Here is a 26504-nt window from a genome sequence, read left to right on the forward strand (position 1 = left end):
AGCTCCACGTCCCTCTTGTGCTGCTGCCCCAGAGCTGGAGCAGGGCTGCAGGGGGGTCTCCCCAGAGCACAGCATCCTTAACCTTAAAGCAATTTATGAGCCCAGTCCATATAGTTAGGAAGAATAAGACAGATTCCTGAGCTTCTTCCCTCCATGGACATCACCACTCATGTTGGGCACTGCAGCAGGGACCTGAGCTGCTCCTGCAGGAGCTCCATCTGTAGGTGGTTGTTTTACCAAGCCAGGCTACATCTGAGCATCACCACCCAGGCAGCAAACCCATGAGGATCCTCAAATGCCATCGACGTGCTGCAGCTTTCAGATGTCCGCCTACCGCCCCGGTCCCCTAGGCTATGGAAAACCTTGTCGTTTCATCCCTGCCTATTCCTCCCTCCTCCACACCCGTGTTGGTTTATGTCTGAAACTGGATTACAAGCACTTCAGAGAAGGGACAAGGTCTTGCTTTGAACTGTTCCGAGACAATAAAACAAAAGATCTCATTCTGAAGGCAGAAAACAAACAACAGGCAACAACAAATATCACCTGAGCAAGGCACCAACCTTCCCTGCTACAAAAAGTAAGGGAATATAAAGGAAAACCTGGTGCTAATTTAAAGATCTAGCAGCTACTTTGGCATTACACAACCAGGAGCCTTCAGATGCCCTCAGCTGATGCTTATGAAACGTCTGCAATGAACCCTTGAGGAGCTGTGGCCTGACTTGCTCCTTGACTTCTACAAGACAGCTCAAGGCTTAAGTGAAATCTCAGCCTTGCTGATGTTCCCAGCAGCATTCTCACCAGTGCTGCCCTTCCCAATGGAGCTGTAATGCATCAAAATACCTCTTGCCACCATGTGCATGCATTGCAAGGATTTGGCAGATTTATGCTGTGGATTTCGTCTCTGAATTCCACCTTTTATTGTAACCGACTATGAGGATGCATTGGGTGAATGGGCACATCCATCCAACCGTCCATGGTCCAAATCCCCTTGGCAAGGGACAAATCTGAATGGGTGTAAATCCAAGCCTTTCCTGCAATCAAGGTATTGAACCTACAAATAATCTGACACTTGAAGAAAGCTTTTCAGAAGCACAAACTATTTGGGAACCAGCATTTCCATGTCAGATGTCTTCCTAATGCTCCCAAAACCTGTTTCCATGGCCCATGAGCCAGAAATGAAGGTCAGACATTGGTAGGTATGAAATGAAGGTAGACATGGGTCTACAGGTCAGACCCAGAACAGGGAGGATTAGTACAGTTTTTATCAAGCTAAGGACTTAGCCCCCTTCAGAAGACATAAATCAGGATGTTCTGAGCTCCTCTTCCAGCCCTGGGAGCTGGTGCTTCTCAGGATGCTATCACCCACTTCCTCTCCATTTTGGGGATGCCACAGGACAACCACGACCAAACAACTTGTCCCATTCCCACCTTGTCCCTGATGTGACCACACTTCAGATATATACTAAATCCTGCTGTGCCTCACCTCTTAAAACCTATACAAGTGGCACAAAAACCTCCTCATCACCTCCATCCTGACCATGAGAGCAACTCACCTCTGTGAGCATCACTGAGATCTGAAGGTGAAGATACCCATTAACCTCACACAGCTCCTTCGTTCTCCATGGAGAGCAAACCACAAACCAGGTTTCTATCCCTATTTCACTGATGCCTTTGAGGAAGATGAAGCATCTGAGCCAACTTCATCATGTTCTCTGAAAATCAAACTATTTTGGCTGACACTTTCAGAGGCAAAATATGTTTTCCATGGACACAAGAAGCAGGAGTGGTCTGAGCTGCACTGGATTCACTATAAACCCTCCTCTCCACCTTGGAGGGAAGCCCCTTGAGCCTCACAGTGTGCTTAGTAGGTTTTGGATACCAGGTCCTCCTTGTTGCAGCCGAACAAATGGCTTCAACTGTAGTAGAAGAGAAGGAACAGGAATGACCTTGGAAACAACTCCCAAAAAGCACAGACCATATTCACATTTTAACAGTTTCCCTAAAATTTATGGCCTAGAGACCTGACAATTTGACCAAAATCATCTCCTTCCCAACACGCTGTTCCCTGTATTTTCTTTCTCAAGCCTTTTTTGCCTCCTCCAGGAATTAGGGACTCTAAGCTACTCCAATGAAGAACAATGAAAATCTCCCTTGGCACTATCCATGCTTTTCTGGTGCACAACTTCACCCTTTTCTCTCAAGTGCTTTTCTCCACCACCTCCCTAGATCTTTTCATCACTCGTCTATTATATTATCCCCAAAACAGGAAGTCTTTCTTCCTCTTGGTGGCAGTTTTGGCTTAGACCACACTGCTCATCACATTTGACCCTATCTAAGACTATTTAACGTATCAGATCTTCAGATAATGTTACTCCTCTGTACTCCATTTTTTCCCCTGGGTAAAAAAAATCCCAAAAGCAGAAAACAAATAGAAATCAACCAAAAAAGTACCCAGAACAGACCAAAAGACCCATTGTTTTAGAGACTACTCATTTGAAACACCATGCAGTATTTATACTTCAGTCCTGTTCCTCTTTCCCAGCCCTACACCTGGTGGTTCTTCACATTCAACCAACCCCATCCTTACCTCCAGTTATCAAACACAGGATTTTGGGACCTAAATGCTGTCCATGAGGTATTAGAAGTGGCTTTAAGAGCATCACTGAGCCAACCAGGCTGCCCAGGCTCAGCCTCCTGTATCAGCCACCAAAGCACAGCAAGGTGTGAATCTCCATGTCCCCTTGGTGAGAAACAAGTCCAACTTTTTTCTTTCCTTTCTCCCAAAAGCAGCTATTTTAGCCTAAAAAAATGCCTTGCACCTGCAAGGGGTTTTATTTCATCAAAACCCATGATGTTGATGCACATCTCAAGAAGCACATGGCATGTCTGAGAACAAGAACCACTTGAGAAAGACTACTGAGCAGCAATTCCCAGCCACAAGCTCTCATGGACTTCCAAACCCACCACTGACCTTGCAGAAGCAAGATGCTGCTAATACATCTCATTGCAGAGGCAGCATCCTTGCTCCTTCTGGGTTTCTTGTGGGCTCCATCCATAAGACATGTGGAACTGAAGCAGTGATGGTGGGGAGAGGAGAAGGAGGTCCCTTTCCTAGGGAGGTTTTAGCCAATTCTCAATCCCTTTAAGGAGCAGGAAGAACCCAAGGCCACGTTCCCAAACAAGACATTTATTGCAGTCATTGTCCAGTAAAACCCTCAATAATGCCTCATCCTTTTTAAATTACTGGGCAGAACTTCCCTTCTCCAATGAGCTTCAGGAGCTCACAGACTTGGCAATGGGAGGCAGACCATTAAGCTCACGGATGAACACCACAGAAGGGAAAACAGAATGCAAGAATGCAGAAACAGCAGCTGAAAATACCCCATTAAATTTTCCTAATTCAGGAGCAGCAGAGAGCAAATCTATGTGTGAATTACATCGGGGCAAACTGACTGTAAGCTTTATCCTAATGCTGTCCTCAAAAATCCCAGTAAAATAGGAACTCTGGATGCAGAACATGGAGATGACAATAGTTTGGACTACTAAATTCCTGCTTACCTGGCAGCAGAAATACACCCTGGGTACTTCATGCAATGGTGATGTACCAGCTGCACACAACTGGGCAGGTAGCATGTGCCATCAGTAACCCATCACTGCCATGGGGACACTATTGGCTGAGCCATCTCAAACACTTTGTACTTGCAACATCATTAGTCTATTTACTTGATTTTTAGACAATCCCAGACTGGTTTGGCCTGTCCCTACAGGCCCTTGTCCCAAGCCCCTCTCCAGCTTTCCTATAGCCCCTTTAAGCACTGGGAGCTGCTGTACGGTCTTCCTGGAGCCTTTTCTTCCCCAGGCTGAACCAGCGAAGCTCTCTCAACCCGTCTCCATCTGTCTTCTTGTACCCAAGAGTCAGATCAGTATTCAACTACCTATGAAAGTTTGCCTTCAAATGGTTCTTCCTCCTCATGGAGAATTAACTATGGAATTCTCAAAATCCAAAACATTGTACCTAAGTGGATGTTTGATCAGCTCCGTGGGTACCTGGTTGGTACCTGGAACATCTGCTCCTGGTTGGCTTCAGAGGGTTTTGGGCATGATGTACATGGAGGCCCATAACAAGTGGAGAATGATAGCAGGGGTTCTGGGACCTGCCTCACTTAATGTGCTTGTCAGTGATCTGGAAGATGGGAGGGATGTGGGTTCATCCACCTTGCAAATGAGCCCAAACTTGGGGAAAAGTCAAAACACTTGAAGGCAAAGCCACCGACTGGAGGGGTCTTGGCAGGCTCCACGAATGGGACAACATGACCATAACGAAACTCAGTAAGGGCAGATACCAAATGTCACATATGAAAAGGAAGAACCCCTGAACCCCTCGCAATGACACAAGACCAAGGACCACTGCTTTGGGAGCACCTCTGTGGATAAAGACTGTAAGTTTTGGTAGACAACAAGCTGAATGTGAACCAGCAGCGCATCCTTGCAGGAAAAAGCACCCAAAAACATCTGGAGAACTAACCCTAATACCTAAGACAAGGTCACTGAGAAGATGGAGCCAGGCTGACTTCACAATGATGCACAGCAAGAGAAGATGGGTACAAATGAAACAGAGACATTTTCACTGGTTGTAATGAAAAGCTTATTCACAGCAAGAACAGTCAGGCAGTGGAAGGAGTGCCCCAAAGATGTTTTATAGTCTCCATCCATGGAGGCTTTCAAGCCCAGGCTGGATAAAGCCCTGAGAAACCTGGTCTGGTCTCAAAGCTGACTTGCTCCAAGCAGAAGGTTGGACTAGAGACCTCCTGAGATGACCCTATCCTGTGAGGAGCACAATCTACAAACAGCCTACACAGAGATTTGAAGCCTCCAGGTATTTTACACATGCTCATTTCCCAGCCTGGGCTCCAAATGTTCTGATCCTCAGCCATTTCCCATGTCAGGTTCTATGAGCAGGAAGGGCCAGAGGTCCCATTTCAGGGGGGTTTAGTCCCAGTTTAGCCAATCTCAGCCTCATTTCAACAAGAAGCAGCCTATACCTTTCCCCCCAGGTCACTGAGCAGCAGTGCTGTGATGTGTCACCCCTCACCTGGCTCAAATGGCCCCTACAGATAGTGTTTCATTTTGATTTGCCTGCAAGTGCCAAACAACACTTGGCATCGCATCAATACCAAAGAGACGCTCGCTCAAACCTGGATCCCACTCCTACTCCCCTCTGTAACCCCAGAGCTTATGGGGCATACCCAAAACCAGACCCACACTTACAACCCCTGCCCTGACAGCTCGACAGCTTAGAGCAGCAGTTTGGATGGGACCTACCTTGTGAAAGCAGCACGGGAGTTCTAAAGTCCTATAGATAACCACTTTTTGACCCCAAAATTACCTAAAAGAGGCAGTCTGTTCTATGGAGAGATGATTGTCCAGGGCTTAAAGGAACCAACAGGAGCTTAGAAAGAGGTTGCAAGAAAAGGAGCTTAGAAAGCAAGTTTAACATGCCCTGATGATGTCTCAAGATAAGAGGACACCATAGCCACTAATGAAACACAAAGAAGCCCAACTCTTAAGCAGATGCTTAACTTGTAGAATGCAAATAACACCACGGAGGTACAGGGTGCAGGTGCTCAGCACGGAGCCTGGAAGTGCTTTGCTGAATCAGGATCAAAAAGGAGGCTCTTGCTCAGCCCCTGGAACCTCGTGTTGACTGTAAACACCATCCTGATACCAAACACAGGCAGATAAAGCCAGACAGAAAACTGCGTGGGGGGAAGAGAGAGCAGCAGCATGGTAAGCTCTGCTTTGGAGATGAGCCTCTCCCTCTAAGGTCTGCAGAGCTGTGCATGCTCCCAAGCAGCCACATTCATCTCAGTGTGTCCTTTATGGCTGATAGAGAACAGGTAAGCAGAGAACATAGCAGTGCCTTGTTCTGGCCAGGAATGTCTTCACCATCCCTGTGTCTGCCTCCATCCCTGGCAGTGATCAAGGCCAGGTTGGACACAGGGGCTTGGAGCAGCTGCTCCAGTGGAAGGGGTCCCTGCCTGTGGGAGAGGATTGAAGGTCCCTTCTAACCCAAACCATTCTGTGATTCACCATCCCAGTTGGACTGATTTTTGTGCTGCCAGTATCTCACTACACTGTGCATCCCACAAATAAAAGGTCCATGGGCACACACATGGACCCATCTCCTTCCTATCAGCTCAGCCCAGCTCAGGAAGGATTTGATCTCTGCACCATCCAGCCCTGACTCTAACCTGTACCAGAGGAAAGACCATAACCCATTTCTTCAAGTTGTTAAATCCCAAGTTTCAAAGTGAATTCTGTGGTTTAGGTGCTTAAGTGCTTGCATCCAACAACAGTGCACTGATAGGAACTGCCTTAGTGGACTTGTATTCAATAGCATAGAACAAAATTAACTGAGACCTAGGAAAGTGGAAGAAGGCCAAGGAGAATGACCAAAAGCCATCCCAAAGGAAATGAGTGCTCCATAGATCATGTAGTACCAAGTTCATAACCTAATCAGTTGAAAGAAACTAACCAAGAGCTATCAAGAGCCACAAGAACAGAAAGCCAACCTAGAAGGGTTCTTAGGAGCTGTAGTGCTCCTATTCCTCTCTCCAAACATTGGTCTGATACATTAATTTAAAGCAAAGTTTGAAAGCATCAAAACTTTATAAAGCAAAAGCAACCAGAAAGCAAATTATGAAGCCTGGGTCCAACAGATAACAGATGGAGATGCCTGCTCCATCCCCTAGTCTGATGTGGTAGCAGCATCGCTACCTAGGCCACCTCCATCAGCAGAGATGAAGAAGATGGATGGGAAATCCCAGACTGGTTTGTGTTGAAAGGGACCTTAAAGCTCACCCAGTTACCCAGTACCAACCCCTGCCACGGGCAGGGACCCCTTCCACTGGAGCAGCTGCTCCAAGCCCCTGTGTCCAACCTGGCCTTGAGCACTGCCAGGGATGGGGCAGCCACAGCTTCTCTGGGCACCCTGTGCCAGCACCTCAGCATCCTCACAGTAAAATACCCTCCAGGTAGGGCACTGGGAGCCCAGGTGAACACGGAACACATGAGCATCAATGCACCAGAGCTGATGAAGGTACCAAGGTGAAGATGCACAAGGCTTTCCTTTAGCCCTAACGCACAAGAGTTGCTGTTTGTCCTAGGGAAAACCTGGGGTCCTGCAGCATGCAGCAGGTCCTGGCACAGCTTCTCACTGCTTCCCATCGCCTTGGCCAGGAAATAGTTAACTATAGAGGAAAATAGGTAAGATTTCCTCCTTTTGCCCCCCTTCCTCCAAGGTAGATGCCCAACACCTCCTCTCTCAAAGGAGCCGGGCTCCTTCCTCCCAGCAAATAAGGCCATTACCCCCCATTCCCACTGCCGGAGCCAGCGGCGCAGCATTGTTCCCCAGCCCTGTCTATAGGAAGCAATATCTATTTTCCATTTAGACAAGGGTAAAGCCTTTAATTTCAGCCTCCTGGCTGCAGCTGGAGTTCCCTTTTAACTGCTTGGCCACAGGAGTGAAGACAGTTTTATATGGAAGAAAATGCTGAAAAGGCCACTTTAATATGCTTGCATGTGAAAAGGGGAGAGCTTTTCATACCGCACGGTAATGAGGGTCAGCGGGATATTACACTTCACCATATGGCTAATTTGCACAGCAGGTCAAATGCTCTATTTGCTTTTTTAAAGACAGCCTGATAGATTAAGCTGCACTAAAACAAAACACACCAAAAAGAAGGACTAAGGAAGCATGAGGAGGAGATGCCCTCTAATGTTGGAGCCTGGCAGCACATCCAAGGGGTTAGGAAAATAAGGATACCTGAAGATGAGCGGGGTTGGGATGACGAGAATCCCACTCCTCCAGCACCATCCCATCCTCATGATGGGTATCTGCACTAAGGACCATCCCTGGTTAACACAGAGCTCTGGTGATGACAGCAATGACCACCACAACCCATGTTTGTCTTGGCGTGTCCTCAATGTCATGGCCCAGGCATGACCCACGGAGGCACTTCCCGTCCCCATACACTTCCCACCAGATCCGGTGGGTAAAGATTAGGGAGCTGCATGGCCAGGGTGTTTGGAGAGGGTAAATACACTGATTAACGAGCCTGGCTTTTGTAATCTCCTCCCTGCCACAGCACAGTGTTAATTTATTAAATACCTTCACAAAGGGCCTTTATTAGTGGCCTTTCCTTGGCTGGCTCCTTTCACAGCATTACGAGCTACATCTAATAAAGCTTTAATTGACTATTGCTTTTCCCAGCCTCTGACCTGGGATGACAAACAGCAGGGCCACGCTAGCAAAAGGAGGAGTTTCCATCCCAAGAAGAATGGCAGCTTGCAGAGACAGAGCTGAATCCAATGGGAGAGAAGTCTGGAGATGAGCATCATCTCACTCTGTCTAAACCAGAAGCCAGCTTCTTGCACAGAGAGGTGGTGGATGCATCATCCCTGGAGACATTCAGGGCCAGGCTGGAAGTGGTTCTGGACAACCTGATCTAGCTCACAATGTCCCTGCTCACTACAGGGAAGTTGGACTAGATGAGGTCCTTTCCAACCCAAGCTATGACTCTTCCCACATCGACCCCTTTTATAGATGCTCCAGTTCTCCCAACAGGAGGAAATGACACTTTGGTAAGAAATATGAAATTATCATGGCTCGTGTAATGTGGAAAGGAACAAACCACTCAAACTCATCTCACTTTAAGACCTCAGAATTCAGAGACAAAGAACCAGATCCTGGTGCTCACCAGTCCATGCCCCCACAGCTAACTGGTGCCTTAGAGGAAAGAAAAACCCCATCATTTTCCCCTTCCTCTCCAAGGAATCAAGATGAAAGCAACAGCAGGAAGGTGGGGACCAGTAGCAGAAAACCAAGTAATTCTTTGCTTTGGCCACAATCAGAGTTCCCATCTTCCTGCAGCCAAAAGGCATGAATGACAAGGCAGAAAACCACCATTGGTAATGTGATGAAAACTCAAAGAACTGAAGACTTGAAGGACACAAAGAAAGCCCAGAGCAATTAAAACTGCCACACAGAATTGCCTCTTTAGCTTGGTGAAACAGTTGGGTAGGTCTCATAGAATCAAAGAATCATTGAATAGTTTGGGTTGGAAAGGACCTTAAGATCATCCAGTTCCAACCCCCTGCCATGGGCAGGGACACCTCACACTAAACCATGGCACCCAAGGCTCTGTCCAACCTGGCCTTGAACACTGCCAGGGATGGAGCATTCACAACCTCCCTGGGCAACCCATTCCAGTGCCTCAGCACCCTCACAGTAAAGAATTTCTTCCTTAGATCCAATCTAAACTCATCTCCACATCTCCTCAGTATCACAGATGAGCCATTTCTGGTGCTAGCTCTCCTCCTGGTATCTGTTGGTCCAGAGGCTCAGATGTTTCATCTCAAGCTCAGAGACTGGACTAAAGAATTATATTGAAAATAAATAAATATTTCTAGATCTCGTAGCTGCAGAAAACAAACCAGCACAAAATGAGAATAAAGTGTCCTTCAATTGTTCACTCCAGAAAATAAATACTGACTCTGATGCCATGAGTTACTTCACCTCATTCATGTTCAACAAGTTGGACACAGGGGCTTGGAGCAGCTGCTCCAGTGGAAGGGGTCCCTGCCCGTGGCAAGGGGCTGGAACTGGAGGAGCTTTAAGGTCCCTTCGAATCCAAACCAGTCTGGGATTCTACACTGGTATAACTGGAAGAAACCAGACATCCCCATGTATAAGAAAGCAATAGAAAATAAAAGATCAGACAATTTAATGTGTCTCAAACCCTTAGCAAGACAGAAGATGTTGGGGTCTCCAATCCGGTCTTACAAGAGGTATCAGGAGTCACCCTATGTCCTGCCTGCACGGGGTCAGGAGGGTGCTGAAGATCACTAAGTAAAACCTGAATTTAACCTCAGGAATAACCAGTTTCTATTACCCATATGTGCCAATGCCAAGCAGGCAGTGCCTGGGCACAGCGCCCTGAGTCCAACACCAGCCAGCACCAGACCTAACGGGACTGAGGAATAACACAAGAACAGGGTGAATACATAATCCAGTTCCCTAGCATCGTTTCTCAGCCTCCAGCAGCTCAAGAGCACTGGGATGCCCGGAGCCACAAGCCAGGTCTTATTATTTAATACTCCCTATGGATTTTTCCCCCATAAATTTGGCCACCAGCTTCCTGTGCCCGTGTAAACTACCAATATCTGCAGGACCTGGTGTCAAGGTTTCAGAGAAAACAGAGGTTAGAGACCAGAAGACACTGTAAGTCTAAAAACCAGGGCAATGCAGTCCCCTGTGTGCTGGGCTGCACCCCCAGAGTGTGAGCAGCAGCTCAGGGAGGGGATCCTGCCCCTCTGCTGTGCTCTGGGGAGACCTGAGAGCAGCTCCAGTGCCTAAAGGGGCTGCAGGAAAGCTGGAGAGGGGCTTGGGACAAGGGCCTGTAGGGACAGGCCAAGGGGAATAGCTTGAACCTGCCCAAGAGAGGGGAGACTGAGCTGAGCTCTGAGGCAGAAGCTGTTCCCTGTGAGGGTGCTGAGGCGCTGGCACAGGGTGCCCAGAGAAGCTGTGGCTGCCCCATCCCTGGCAGTGCTCAAGGCCAGGTTGGACACAGGGGCTTGGAGCAGCTGCTCCAGTGGAAGGGGTCCCTGCCTGTGGCAGGGGTTGGAGCTGGAGGATCTTTAAGGTCCCTTTAAATTCAAACCATTCTGATTTTATGATGGATTATATGATGATGAAAAGAGTGTTTATAATTCTATATTCTCCCTTAGAAGAATCCAGCTTGCACGACAAAGTTGGAAGAATTGACTTGCGCTGTGTGCCTCAGAGGAGCTAAAAGACACCAAAAAACTGCAACCAAGCCCCAAACCCAGGGGCTGCCATGGCAGCACAGGCCATCAGCACACCCAAAGCCTCCCCCACATTGTGGCTAACCACAGAGAACTGGGGCTTGGGTTCTCTTATCTTCAAAGCCTGGATGGAGCACACAGAAAACATCTAAAAACTGCAGGACAAAAAGGCATCAACAGCTCGGCTCTATCTGTGCCATGGATCTCCCTCTCCCACCAATAAAGTTTATTTCTGCAGCCAGCAGAGCCTTTGCAGAGCTCTGTCAGGCTGCAAAATGCAGTTCTGGAAGGAATTACACCCACCCAAAGCCTCATCCCTTCCCAAGCACAAGAAGAAGAGATGATCGGATGAAGAACTGATGCTCCACGCTCAAACCCTGCATTGAGTCTATTGAAGAAGACAGAGGGAACATCCATCTACACACAGAACACATAGATGCTTTCATCCAAGTAACTTTTATAGCCATATCACAAGCTTGGTTTCAAGCACATTCATGTTGAGATCTTGCCTTCACAACCCATTTCACCTTTCTTACAGCATCACAGGCTTCAGGGGGCTTTGCAAGGAGAGAAGGGTCAGAAATCTGCTCTTCCATGTTTATTTCCCTGTTAAGAATTTAACCTCTGCAAAAGTTAAGGACAACCTTCCAGGAATAAGGGCATTTCTCCCTTGTATGTTCATCACTGGAAGCAGAGTAGACAGCAGCCAGAGAAGAGGATGAGGAGGCAAAGACATGCCCTTCTTCCCAGGCTTGATCAAAGTTACCAACTAGAAACTTGAGGTTTCAAACACAGAAATAGCTTCCATGACCCTCTGGTTTCTTGAGACAAAGCAGATTGTTGGGCAAGAACTAGGATAGAAGCCCTGTGAGGAAATGCAAAACTCTCTGGCACTCCCAAGTACTGCTGATAGGTGCTCGTCACCTTTATGAGTGCAAGGAACATGTGGCAACAGGAGGAGTCTGCTGCTGAGAGTTCACCCAGATCCAATGTCCCTTACTTACCATTGACTACATTCATTCTAGCCTTACACTGTTGTCCCTGCTCACTGGACTAGATGAGCTTTCAAGGTTCCTCCCAACCCCAATGATTCTCTGAATCTAATTGTGCTCTTATTTATCATTTGTCATTATTTATTGTTAATATTGTGCTCTTCTTTATCCTTACATTTATCATTATTCATGATTGTGCTCTTATTATCATTAATCATCATTTGCTCAATCACTCAGGCTGAGCTCCTACATGGTGCAAAGGCATCTCCGCTGCAAGTAAAACATCTGCAAGAGGATATAAAGCTGCATGAACTAAATACAGGAATTGTAGTGAAACGCAGGGATTTTCAGGGTGATGCAAGTTCTCCTAACGTGGCAGACAAGCAGCCACAGTAAATCTTCCGAGCAATCCAAGAAGCGAATTCCACTTCAATCACACTTTAATAGGTTTAAATGTTAACCAGAAATGTGTTTTCTTTTCCATTTAGTATCAGTTGAAATATTTAGTGCATTTGCTACTGCTCAGTCATCGGTTTAGTGCTGCTGGGTTCATTTAACAAGAGAAAAGGAGTGTGAGGTTTTCAGTTTCTGCTACCCAAGTATCATTTGTTTTGCTGTTCTGTTTAGCCAGCATTAGGTACTGCAGCTTTTCCTCGACCTAGACCAAGCAAAAGACTTCTGCCCCAGTCCAACATATGATTTAACATCACATCATCCTCGATGAAGAGACATGGTTTGCTTGTATAAGCACTGAACACACGGCCAGCCTTTTAAACCACTGGTTTTGTATTCAGCAAACCGAGTATCGATATTAAAGCAAGATACGTTCATCGAGAAGGAGCATAAAGACAGACTCAAATACTTCAAAACACTTCCCTTGAGGCCCTTTCCTGATCCTATGATTCTTACTTTCTAATAAGCAGTAAGAAGGAGGACTCCAAATGTGGAGCTGCTGTGCCTGACAAATGAAGTGAAGCCCAGAGCACGCGGAGCTGTAAAAGGCGAGAAGGACATTAAACTTCTCCGAGATGACAGCTCGAGCTTTCACAGCTCCTCGGAGTTAATGCTGCTCCAAAAGGAGGAGAAAGGAACACGCACAGATTCAGATCTGTTGGAAAGCCTAATCTCCTCCCGTGATTAATAGTCAGAAGTTTATCTGAGTGGTAGCAGCGCAACAGAAGACCCGATGCACGTTCAGACCCCAAAGACCAGTGACACCGATAAAAGTCAAACACAAACTGGTTTTCCATAGCTTTAATAGCTTTGATTTTGTTTGCAGATGACAAAATACATCAAGTAACAGTGTATGTTTCTAAAAGTTATGGCAATGACCAGAACCATACACAAATGGAGCCCTTCAGTCTTCCCAGTGACTAATGGAATATTTCCTCTAACTGCTCTGAGGACAGATACAAGAGTCCTTCTACCATGAAAAGGCTTTTCTCTATCAACCCCACTTCTGCCTTTAGACTTCCCAGCCATCTGCACATACATCCTGAGCCTCTGATCCACCTGCTCACACACCAATCAACCCCATCTACCTCCAAGTATCCCCATGGACTCAAGCTGGTTTATGTTAGGTCATAAACCAACTTGAGGCAACAGCAATGAGTGTCTGGGGTTTTGTAGTAAGATTGAATCTTTTAGGTGGTGCAATGTGCCACAAGGCACAGAAATGAAAGCTCCCAAGTTGTCTGAGGCTACCCAGAATTAGTCCCTTGCATCCCAGAAGCCAACAGATTCCTAACCAAAGGGATACTGATTTCAGAACAAAGATCCTAAAAAGGATTAAATGTTCCTTGGGCACTTCACAATGCTCATAAAACCAGAGTCTCCACATTAGAAACTTCAAAATACACTAGAAATATAAGATGTTTTGACATTCCAGATTGACAGCCACCCTGCAGAGCAATTCCACCAGACACCATCACTCCACTGCAATGCAGAAGAGCACAAGACCCAACAAGCATAAGAGCAGGGCTCACCCTTTCGATGGGTCACTCACATATGGACACATACATTTCTCTTGGCTTCAACTTGCCCTGTTTCTGAAACCTAACAGGTTCCTTACCCCACAGATACAATTCTTAAGTGATTATTTTCTAGATGAAATCACAGAATATATAATAATTCAAAGTGATACTTGACTAAGATACACTAATACTAAGGAGCTCCTCTCAAACAGCAGCATCCCCCAAATCATAGACCAGTTTGGGTTGGAAGGGACCTTCCAACCCTGCTGCTATGAGCAGGGACATCTTCAACTCCATCAGGTTGCTCAGGACCACATCCAGCCTGGTCTTGAATGTCTTCAGGGATGGTGCATCTACCACCTCTCTGGGCACATCAACTGCCAAATAAGCCTTTACTCTGCCGTGCAGAATACAACATGTACATAGGAAACACCCTTTCAAGCATCTCTGAGAGCCTGAAGTGAACTCATTTTAGGATCTAGAGTGGAAACTTCACACATTTTACACTAAGCCCTCCCTTCTGTGCAATCCATCCTCGCACTGAAGCCAAGCCCTTGGGTTTGGAGCACCCATCCCCACACTATCTGACAGGCTCCAAGCTGGAGGAAGGCAATCTCCAAGCCCCGCACCGGGGTAACGCTCTGAAGAAATCACTGCACGCTCAAACAATGGGATATTTGTCAAAGTACAGCTTGATCACCAGCAATCATCTGTTTTTCATAACTACATTTGACCTAAACTGAATTGACTGAACAAGTACCCTGTGTTTCTCATTCTGGAATAGGCAGCGGCGCAGCTCCCTCTCCAACCTCTCCCCCCTTCTCCTTTTTAAGCCATACTTCTGAAAGCGATGATGTAGACAGATATTTCCCATTATGAACAGCAGCAGCTAAACATTTTCAGGTTGCATTTTTGGCCATCTCCTCCCGTTCCAGGTGACCTGCAAGGTTAAGCACTCGGGGACGTGCCTTTCTCCTCCTCTTGCATTCACATCCACCCTCTCTGCAAAGGGAAGCACAACGCTTCCCAGGGTAACAACAAGCAGGGATGGCTTCTAACCACGTGCTGCTTTCATAATGTATTTAAAGGTCATTAAAACTTTATAATGAATGAGCTGCAAGGGAAAAAATACATTCAGGACAAGCCCACAGAGTCTTCCATGCAAGGCCACTGTGCATGAAACCTCTGGGAGGCAACTGCTCATAAGAAGAAAGCTCACTCTCCATTGAGGAAGGAAGGAAGTGGTGGAAATTGGTCACAAGCTTTGCAAGGAAGGATGCATCCCCAACAGCTAATCAGCCTTGTCATGGCTCCCATCAATTCAGGGGGAAAAATCCTTCAATTTAAGAAGAGTGCAGAATGAGTCCTTGAGGAAGATGAAGGATGTGTCCAATGGGAGGCAAAGGAGGAAAGGAATGAGGAAGGTGGAAAGAAAGGAGGCAAAATGTACCTAAAGAATACAATGGGCGACAAATCTCACCCACTTTTTACAGCCTGCTTAAAACTGTGTGTTTGAAGCTGTAACTCTCCTAGCAGAGAGCTAATGATCACTCACAGACAGGGGTTTGCATTAACTGGAGACAAACAGAGGGAGGAAAGTCCTTAAATTGGGGTATTCCCATAAGGAGATGGTGCTGCACCGCTTGATGATTTGAGTTCAGAGCTCTTCATTCTCCCCCTCCCTGAATCTGTTCTCTCCTTCCCTGCAGAAAGCATCCATCCCGTGCACCACAGTCAAACAGGAGAATGCAGATTGCTCTTAAAACTCTGCTATAAAAGGTTTGGGTTGGAAAATTACGTTTGTGTATTTGGTTTTTAAGGTTTTTCCAAGACAGAATGTGGGGAATGACTAGGGAACACAGAGAAATAAATCCAGGATACACTAATGAACAGACCTCCTGTTCCAAGTGCCACCAAGGAGCAGCACATCCAGTATTAGCTACACTCTCCATGCTGAAATCATGTCCTAACAGCCCATTTCACTGTTTTTCTGCCCTCTTTTAAGGCAATGATCCATACACACTGAATTCAAACAAGCACACGGGATGCTGCACAGCCTACTCCCAACCAGAAGGGGACCAGCATGACCGCTGGTTTGACCAGCTCTCAACTCCGCCCACCTAAACCAACATGTATTAATAAATACGAGTTAATAGAAGATGGTTAAGTCAAGAAGCCAAAGTAAGCAGGCAGTGAAATAGCTTTGACACAGAGACATAAGCTCCAGCATTCAGCTCATTCGAATCATAGAATGGTTTGGGTTGGAAGGGACCTTAAAGATCATCCAGTTCCAACAGAACAAGAGTTCTCCTTCCTCCTACCCATCACCCATGGGGCTCTGTTGGGTGAAACCTGCCTTTGATTCCCCTAATCTCTCAAAATGAAGATGACAACACTGGAAGGAGCAACAACCCCTGAGGGTTGTGCTGCCATTCAGAGGGACCTTGGCCAGCTGGAGAATGGCCCAGCAAGAACCTTATGAAGGTCAAGTCCTGCCCCTGGGGAGGAATAGCTCCAAGAACCAGTGCATGATGGAAGTGACCAGCTGGGAAGCAGCCTGGCAGGAAAGGACCTGGGGTTCTGCTGGACACCAAGCTGACCATGAGCATTGTGCCATTGTAGCAAAGGAGGCCAATAGACTCCTGGGATGTGATCTGCCTACAAGGATGGTGGAGAGCAACTATTCATCAGGGGCTGTAGTGACAGAGCAAAGGGTGATGGGTTCAAACTGAAACAGGAGAGATTTAAGTTGGATATAAGGAAGTAATTCTTACTGGGAGGGTGCTGAGGCGCTGGCACAGGGTGCCCAGAGAAGCTGTGGCTGCCCCATCCCTGACAGTGCTCAAGGCAAGGTTGGACACAGGGGCTTGGAGCAGCTGCTCCAGTGGAAGGGGTCCCTGCCCGTGGCAGGGGTTGGAGCTGGAGGAGCTTTAAGGTCCCTTCCAACACAAACCAGGCTGGGATTCTATACCCAAGCTATTACTACAACAAAGAGTTTGCTATATAGCATGCATGTCCTGTAGCTGATATTTCACACAATTACAAGAAGGAACAAGAACAACTTTTTAGACTGTGCTATTCCTATCAAGTTTTTTATCCTGAAGGATTCCAAGGACAACACCCACGGCTGAAGCAAGCCAAGTTGGAGGTTCTAAAGCCAGGAGAGAAGATTGAAAGGCAAGAGGCAAGTCCCTGCTCTCACAGCAGCTCTTGTGTCTTCCTCAGTGTCTGTGAGTAGGTGATTAAGTCTCCACGAAGTGGAGAAACGAGAAGATATCTATTCTATGATTCTATGATCAGTGACTAAGATATCAAAGTACAAGCTTTAAATTATAGAAGAGATGAGGCACCTTTCAGAAGCCAAACCTCTCGTTTTAGGGGATTCAGGACTCAGAAGCCAAGCCTCACATTCCAAGGGACTCAGGTGAGCAGAGGCAAGGAAAACCCCCCTGAGGACAACAGTCACCTTAAGACTATGTCACCCATATCCCTGCTTTTGTACACAGCAATTACAACCCCCTGAACCGAAGCTTTTCCATCACCCTTCCTAAAACACAACCTTCTGCTGCCTGTTGATCTCGGAGCTGAAGCCACTTCTTTTGCATTGAGCTCCTCATCTTCCCACCGTCAGCCCACGGCTCCCACGCCGCACTCCTGGAATGCGAAGGCAGCGTTTGTTCATTGTACAACAACTGCCTTGTTTCCACGTCTTCCTGAACAAAGGACTGAAACAGGGGGTTATCTGCGTCACAAGCAATGTCCTGAACATTGCTCACCCTTTCCTGCGCAACTATTTGTAAACAGGTTGGGAATTCATGTCCAGGCAGCTCAAGACCCTTCATAAAAAACGGGGGTTTTATTGAAAACAGGATGGCAATCATTTCCCAGATCCAGTGCATATAGACCTTTAAGATGAGAAACAACATCCAGAGCAGGAAAACAGCAACAGCAGCTGTGCACCAAGCCATTTTCCAACAGGCATAAAACATGGGGGTTATTATTTTACAGCCCACTCCTCTCTCCCCCCCAACCACACTCTCCTCTTTAAATAAAAAGCAAATAAAAGATGGAGTTTCTGGTCAGCACATGATAATCCCCTCGGGGTTAATTTATGCACAGAATACAGAGCTTGACTAACAGGCAGAGCTCAACAGAGCTCATGCACAAGGATCTTCCTAAATGCCTCTGTTTTAGCAGTCTTAGAGAGTCCACATCTTATTTTGAGATCCAATCTGAAGTGACTCAAACACTCAACAGCACAAGGTGAGACAGGGACAGAATATGCTCACGCCTTTGCATCCAGGAGTATCCTAATACTTTTGATTTCCAGTGATTTCCACACATAGAGCCTGGAGGCAATGGCACTAAAGGGAGACTTTTCAAAGGCAAGACTCTTGACTTCTAAGAGGGGTCCCTTGGACGCTGCTCTCACTCCAATTTGGGGGATAGTCAAGGAAAATGGAATAAATTCACTGAATTTGGGTCTTTCACACATCACTATGAACCAGCACTGAGAGTGCCATTTATTTATTTCTAGGAGCAGAAATAAGCCCTACATCACAGAACCACAGAATGGTTTGTGTTGGAAGGGACCTTAAAGCTCATCCAATCCCGTGCCACAGGCAGGGACACCTTCTACTAGAGCAGCTTGCTCCAAGCCCTATTCGATCTGTTATAACCTAAATACTAAATATCAGCATCAGCTCAATGATCCAGTGATGCAACTGCTATAAAAAAGGCTTTAAAAGTGTTATGCAAAAGAGTTACTGGTGTACGACCCATTGAAGCCAAGGAGTGACCAGCAAAGTAAATGAGAGCTGCAGCATGCAATACATGAGGAAAGGTGAGGAAGAAGAGTGAGGAAGCACATCTAATACAGGGTTACAGTGTAGATGGAGCCAGGGTCCCCTTGGAGATGCACAGCAAAGGAGAGGAAAGAGACAAAATGCAAAAAGGTGTATTCAAATGCATTTAAACAGGGGGAAATAATAGAATAATACAGGATCAGGGACTCAGAAAGGCTGCTCAGTCTCCATCCTTGGGGATCCTCAAAACTCAGCTGAATATGGCTCCGAGATCCTCAATATAACTTCAATTTCAGGCCCGAGTGGAGGTTGGACCAAAGTCCTCCATGAGTTTCTTCCAGTCGAAGTTATTATGATGCGAAAAGAGTGGGAATGTCAGAGATTTCCCTTTCTGTTAACCTCAGTTTTATGTTACAAAACTCAATGATCTTCAGGGAAATCCTTTGCAAACCAGTGCAATCCTGCCTCTATCACTTGTTATTTTTGAGATATCACCACTTCTGCACAACCAACACAAAGTTCTCCGGGGTAGCTGAGGCATTTTCCAAGCATTCCTGGGCCCTTCCTGAGCCCCAGTGCCTGGAAACAGCAAATCTTAGGAAGAGCCTTCCCACACTTAAACAATACAGTGGTGGGGGTGTTTAGGGTCCTGTATTCTGCACCATGCACGGTGAACATCTAGTAACAAAATCAGCCCTCACCTTGAAAGCAAAGCCCCTGTAGTAGTTAAAATACCATTAAAAGACAGTATAAGAAGGCAAATGTTGCAGTAAAGGCTGAAAAGATGATCTGAGGAACTACAGTGCACCCAACCTCACCTCAGTCCCCAGGGAAGTGATGAGCTGAATCCGCCTGGGACACATTTCCAGTGGAGAAGGGGACTGGGACAACCAGTACATACTTAACAAGGAGAAGTTATGGTAATGATCCAATTGCTTGAGAGCATGACAGGATTTGTGGATGAAGGGAAGCTTTTGCCATGCTTTTCCATAAGATTCCTGTATCTAAATTCAGGTGTCAGTCTGGATGAGTGACCAGCCAGATGGTGAAGTACTAGTAGGGTGATCAGATTGAAAGGGTCTGGATTAATCAGTTGTACACTACCTGGTGACCAATGGGGAACCATAACAGGGTCTGTTCTGGGACCTGTCCTGCTTAACATCTTTATCAGTGACTTAGAAGAGGCAACAGAGCATCTTCTGAAGTGCTCTGCAGTTGACACTAAACTAGGGGGAAAAGCCAATGCACTCAAGAGCAGGACCACCATCCAGGGGGATGCTGGAGGAACAGGCTGAGGGGAACCTGATGAAAACACATAAGGAGAAATGCCAAGTCCTGCACCTGGGAAGGAAGAACCTCTTGCAACAACACAGACTGGGGACTGACTGTCTGGGGAGCAGCTCTATGGATAAGGACCAAGAGCCTTGGCAGACAGCAAGCTGAACACGGGCCAGCCGCCTGCCCTGGCAGCAGAGGCAGCCAACAGCCTCCTGGGCTGTATGAACAGGAGCAAAGCCAGTAGATGGAGGGAAGTGATTTTCCCCTTCTACACAGCAGTCCTGAAGACTGTATCCACACCCTGCATCCAGTTTTGGGCCTCCCAAATACAGGAAAGGCACCGATAAACCAGAGCAAGTTCAATGGAGGCCACCAAGATGGTTGGGCCTCACAGCTGGAGGTTGATGGAGTCCGGAGGAGTGCCTGCTTCAGGGGGACCTAACAGTTACCTTCAGCACATAAAAGGAAGGCATGGAGCAGAACAAGCTGTCCTGAGAGGCTTTGCAGTCTTAGTACTTGAAGGTTTTCAGGACCAGACTGGATAAAGGTTGAGCAGCCTGGTTTGATGTGAGGGCTGCCCCAACTTTCGGCACGAGGTTGGACCAGAGACCTCCAAAGGTCACATCCATCCTGAATGATCTGATGAAACACTGACAGATGCAGCATAGCATGGTCAGGATTAACAGAGTTAACCATGGAGAGTGGGATGGGATTGTGCACAGGGAGTTGGAAGAATGAAGACACTGCATGGGAAAAACATAGAATCATAGAATAGTTAGGGTTGGAAAGGACCTTAAGATCATCCAGTTCCAACCCCCCCATTCACCTTTTATTTATTCCAGGTGTTTGACCAGAAGAAACTATTAGGAAAATCATTAGGAAAAACATTGCACAGAATCACAGAATCCCAAGGGTTGGAAGGGATCTTTAAAGATCATCTAGTCCAACCCCCCTGCATTAGGCAGAAGCTCTTCCCTGGGAGGCTGCTGAGGTGCTGGCACAGGGTGCCCAGAGAAGCTGTGGCTGCCCCATCCCTGGCAGTGCTCAAGGCCAGGTTGGACACAGGGGCTTGGAGCAGCTGCTCCAGTGGAAGGGGTCCCTGCCCATGGCAGAGGCTGGGACTGGATGAGCTTTAAGGTCCCTTCAACCCAAACCATTCTGTGCTTCCCTCATTCCATGAAGTCAGCATTCAGTGTGAAGTATCAGTACGCTTTCAGTGGGTAAGGGACCAGGCAGAGCTCCGCAAAGCCCTGGGAAAGCAGGGCTGCTGTTCCTAACCTCAGGTGACAAGAAGTCTGCATCCGGGCTATTGTAATAAACCTCCCTTTATTTTCCCCCCCTCCTCCCTAACATGTCTGTTTTCCAAGCTGAATATTTTAAGAATCAAGGCTGCCTGTGATCATATCTAGCCAGCTTAGAATGAACACTGATTTCTTTGCTGCTTCTTTGATCAAAGCCAAGTGGTTTTCTCATGGGTAATAAGGTCACAGGGTTAAAAGAGCAATATGACAATTACAAAAGTTAAATCTATTGCCACTACAGACAGACACACTACCCAGGGTCCATTAGCACGTAGTACAGAATGGTTATCACAGGTCACTGACACCAGTTCACTCTAATGGCTTTTCCTGTGTCCTTATCAATCCAGTGCACAAAGTGTCTCACCCTCAGCCTTTCCCTATGATCTCAGTGCTGTGTTTATAGCTATCTAACTCCACCAGGCACCAGTGGGTCAGCCAAGTCAGCAGACAGTGAGATATGCCAGGACACAACGATGGGACAATCTGCAAAGTGTCTGAGATGAACAAGGAGTTACCAGAGGCTTCGAGAAGGGAATTTTTTCCACTGCTTTCCCCCCCCCCCACACCCCTAAAGAAAAGGGTTTTAACGTTCCCAAGGACACCGAGGGAAAACGTTACAATCCCCATCTCCAAAATAGAAGTAAACCACAGACTTTCCATGGTAGGGTTTGTGTTGCAGTATCAAATAAAAGAAACAAGCAGCGTTACAAAGAGAGAAAAAAGAGACGTTTTCATATGAAAGCAAGGGTTGGGTAGCTCTTATTATTTGAATTGTGGTTCCTATAAGAGGCTTTCTCATCCCTTAAAAGAAGAACTTCAATTGTTTTGCCCCAGTTACCAAAGAACAAATATTTTGGTGGGGATGCTGGAGCGTCCCCCCTGGAGAGGTGGGGATGGGGCAGGAACAACCGGCTGCATCACCACCACCATGGGCAAGCAGAGGAGCAAGCAGCCTTGCCAATGCCACAAAGGGAGGATGAATGCAGGCAGAAAAAGGAGGATGAATGCAGCAGCACAATCACTAGTACACTTCTAAGAGGAATACATAAAAGAAAACATGATTTAAGTTGAGGGTTGGGAGGAGATTCATGATCCGCCGCCGGATTTGCGGCATCTCCCACTTCAAATGAAATCTGCTCGGCGTTGGGGATACAAAGTGGTGTTTCCCTTCCTCAGCCCCACAGTTCACCTTGAGTCCCTGAGCTGATGAATCCCCCTACACCAGAACGTAGCCATTTCAATGATAAGCAAAAACAAACCCTTGTTTCTCCTCCCAGACCAGTGCTGACTCCACACAGCTAAGAGATATAGAATCATAGAATGGTGCAGGTTGGAAGGGAGCTTAAAGCTCATCCAGTTCCAATCCCTGCCAAGGGCAGGGACCACTTCCCACTAGAGCAGCTGCTCCAAGCCCCTGTGTCCAACCTGGCCTTGATAAAACATTATATCCTTCACCAAAACGTACCAAGTGGATCCAGTCTATACAAAACACTTGCACTTTAATACAGCAATTTGAAGACATTTCATTGATTATTTTAAGTAAAGTGGGGGTTGTTTTGCTGTATTTTTTTACCCTTCCTAATGTATTCTGTGCATCAAAGCAGCGTTTGGGTCACAGAGGCTGGGGTAGAAGCACTGCAGCAGATAAAACCGTCAATGGCGAGATAGGACAAATTTATAGTAAATACCTGTCAACTGCTATTTATCTAAATTATCCAGCCCTGGGATTCTCCAGAAATACTTCAGCAGCTCAGAGGCAGCCACAGTTTGAAGCCTGTATTTACACCAGAAGCTGTTCTCTTGTTCTCTTCTTTTTTTGGACACTTGTTCTTTACCCTAGAATGACCCCTTTGTAGCTCGGATCAAAGAGCTGGGAGTGTCAATACCAGTGTCTTCATGAACATGTGAAGAACCTCAAAGTAATTGGTAAGCAATTAGCATAAAGCTAAAGAAACCCACCTAGCAAAGGCAAACCCTAACAGGCAACAGCACTGGCTGGAGCAGGAGCTTCAAGTGACTTAAATCACCATCAGCTGCCTTGGAGACAACTTCTTGGGAGCACCCTGTGTGCAAACCACTGCCTTTTTTTGGCCTATTTATTTACTTTAAATTCCTTTCTCCTCTTGGTTCACTCTTTGCTTTCTGCCTTGCTCCAGCTTACGGGAAACATGAAACAAAAAACGGCTTTTCATTTTATGTTATGTAAAGCAAAGCAATTCCATGTCTTGGCCTTGAAATACAAGGCACCCAACAGCTGTTCAGATGCTCCAGCAGATAAACCAGCTGGCCCAAACCTCACCTTTCCTAATGTATTTTGGAGATCGATCAAAGCAACTTGAGCATTACACAGACTTGGGTCAAAGACAACATAAAAGATAAAAACGTCAATGGCAGAATCACTTCACTGAAATATTCTTGTTTCTTCTTTATATAATAATAATATTACCATTTTCAACAAACTGCTCTATTAAAGAGAAGATAATACCTGATACCAAGAGCCTAACCACGCTGCAGGTGAACGTCCTTAAATAGCACACTGCTGGTGAAGAGAAACTAAGCCAGGTCTAGGCTACGATCAGCTAAAACTAGACAGACTTTGGCCAACTAACCAAGGATACAGGCCCCAATACTCATGTGTCCTGGCTCTCCCTGCCTTAACTCTTCTATATGATGCTCCTGTCACCTGAAGAACCACCATAATCCATGATTCCAGGTAGTCTATAATTTTCCTAGGAAACGGACAGCACACAACTGTCTAATATTACAGGAATTCCCACCAAGATACTAATGCTGTTCAGTGGTTACCAATTTGCATCAATTAGAAACCAACCCTGTCATCTGAAAGCTGTTTTTCACACAATTCAGAGTGTGAGGTATCCCTGCCTATGGCAGGGGGGTTGGAACTGGATGATCTTGAGGTCCATTCTAATCCTAACTATTCTATGATTCTATGATTCTATGATCTGGTGCACACAGGCAGGGTAAGGACTTGGTCTAGGCATCACTTAGGGGGAAAAAACCCTATCACGAGAGCAAAGAGCAAGAGAGCACAGAAGGGTTATCTGTGCACACAACTCCAAGCATAACACACAAACACACTCTCGTGCTGTTTTGTTTGATAGCTGCACAGAGCCAAAGCCTCCCCTACGCCCATTTCTTCCTCAAGACACCGTCAGCCGAAGCCGTTTCTCACACTAAAAGGAATTGTGGATGAATAGTCCCATAAAGCATCCCACCACAGCCTGTCCTCCCCGGAGCCGCCACCACGCCAAGGTCCAACTCTCTATTAACCCCCGCTCGACCTTCCTTCACTTTCTTTCCCCCTCCTCTGCCCTTCCTGACAAAGTTCAGCGTTTCCTGGAGAAGTCTCCTTGCCTGTTTGATATTGTACTTCGCCTTGGTTGCTGAAGGAAGGATTTACAGGTGCCTGGCCCCCTCTGTAAGACCATGACCGAAGGCTGACCTCCCGTTACAATATGTGAACTTCTGCCCTGCTGATAAGGCTGGCAGATATGAGTAGGGTTTTTCAAATAATCCTTTGGGAATTTATAAGCAGCGCAGCCATAAAACTGAGGTGACTGGAAGGTCGATTTCACTAAAAATAATAAATATCTCAATGTTTATTCAACGTGGGCCTTTTTAACTGCAGGCCAAGCGTGTAGATAACGCTATTGTAAATGACAAATATTAGGAGTTTTGGGTAACTATTACATTATGATCCTTCCGTCTGACACTGATGTGGCCGTTTCCTTCGACGCTTGCTGGATCTCTGACATTGTTCAACTCAAGTTGGGCCTAGAAAGCCAGGGCAGGATTCAATCACAGGTCAGCAAAAGGGCAATTTTCTTTTCAGGAGCCTTTACAACGGATGGTTACCTTTCTCCCTTGTTCTTTTCTCACCAAAGCACCTTCTTTAGAGCTCTGCTGTCTATTTGAACTCATTACAAGGGCTTTGGGCTGAAATAGAGGAGTAAGGGGACAAGGACTGAATGATCTCAGCTCAGGATGGGGACAGGATGCTAACCCACTGGCATGAAACCCCTGCACCAGGTTTAGCCTGACCATCACCAAGCCCACTGCACTATTCTCACCTCTAGCAGAAGACAATCCCAATCCACATCCATCACAGAATGCTGGCCATTATATCTGTCTAGTAGCAGTAGCATTTCCCTAATACCAAGTGCTATTTGAGATTAAAAAGTAAAGCAACCAGACAATAACAAAGTCCCTGTGAAGAAATGAGACCATTTCAAACAGGCAGAACTGTGATATCCACCAGCAAAAGCTCTTCATCCTTTTCATAACAGCTTTATGCATAAATACACAATTAAACCAACGCCGCTGCATTAAACAAATGCACATAAGCCACACAAACAGGATTCCTAATCCTGTTTTTGTTATCCATCTTCTTCACTGAAGTGTCTCCAAATAAAGTGACACTTGGAAATCCAGAATGCATTTCAGACCAGTTGTAATCTTCAATTAGCAACTCCCTGAACCGGGCTCCCAGAGCTGGGCTTGAGGAGGAGGGTTTTATCCAACATAAACACAGTAACACATTTTGGGTAGGTTAACTTTGTCATTCCAATAAAATACCATGGCAGTGTAGCCAAATTGCCTAATTATTAACAGATGAGGGCACAAAAAGGAAAGATTTTACATCAATGTTTTTCATGACAATTCTTTCCCTTTTGCAAATCCATTTGTGTGTATTGCTGGAGAAACTGGCTTTAGAAGTGCATTGAAAACAATTCCCTCTCAAGCCTGGCTCCGCTGTGGAAAGGGAGGAAAGCTGTGAACAGAGTGCTCCTTTCATCTGCTGCCTGCGCTTCAGATTGCTCAACTGCAGGAGAAGAGCCCTGCGAAAGCTTCTTCCCTCAAAGGATGTTAAAGAATGGGTGCAAACATCCCAGCTTCTTTGGGTCTGCAGATGCAAGGCTCGTATGGTGTCTGGAGGCATCACAGAAATTAGAAGTTGAAGGGTAGGATGCAAAGGGCATCTTACCTGCCCTTGTTATAAGTAAGAAAAGCAATGTCTTACATACCCATAATCTAGGAGAAACAGATCATCGAGCAGCCTATCCACAGCAATGGGAGCTCACTTGGAAAGCTCTTGGGACCATGACACTGCTCAAAGTAACACTTTTTAGCCAATAACCAAACACCAACACAGAACAGCTTCACTTTAGCCATGTTTTTCAGTGCACACAAAGCCTATGGGGGAAACTGGGAGTTACACAGAAAACTGTGGGTTTGGTGGGACGGAGGCAAAACTGCTCCTGACACTGT

General features: G+C 46.4%; 1 protein-coding gene across 2 annotated transcripts in view; it reads right to left on the bottom strand.

Moving 5' to 3' along the window:
• EXOC6B (exocyst complex component 6B) overlaps positions 1–26504 on the bottom strand; it is a 291776-nt gene that overhangs the window by 133407 nt on the left and 131865 nt on the right. The gene's annotated exons all lie outside the window — the stretch shown is intronic.

Source organism: Melopsittacus undulatus, chromosome 7 (assembly GCF_012275295.1).
Source record: "Melopsittacus undulatus isolate bMelUnd1 chromosome 7, bMelUnd1.mat.Z, whole genome shotgun sequence".
NCBI lineage: Eukaryota > Metazoa > Chordata > Aves > Psittaciformes > Psittaculidae > Melopsittacus > Melopsittacus undulatus.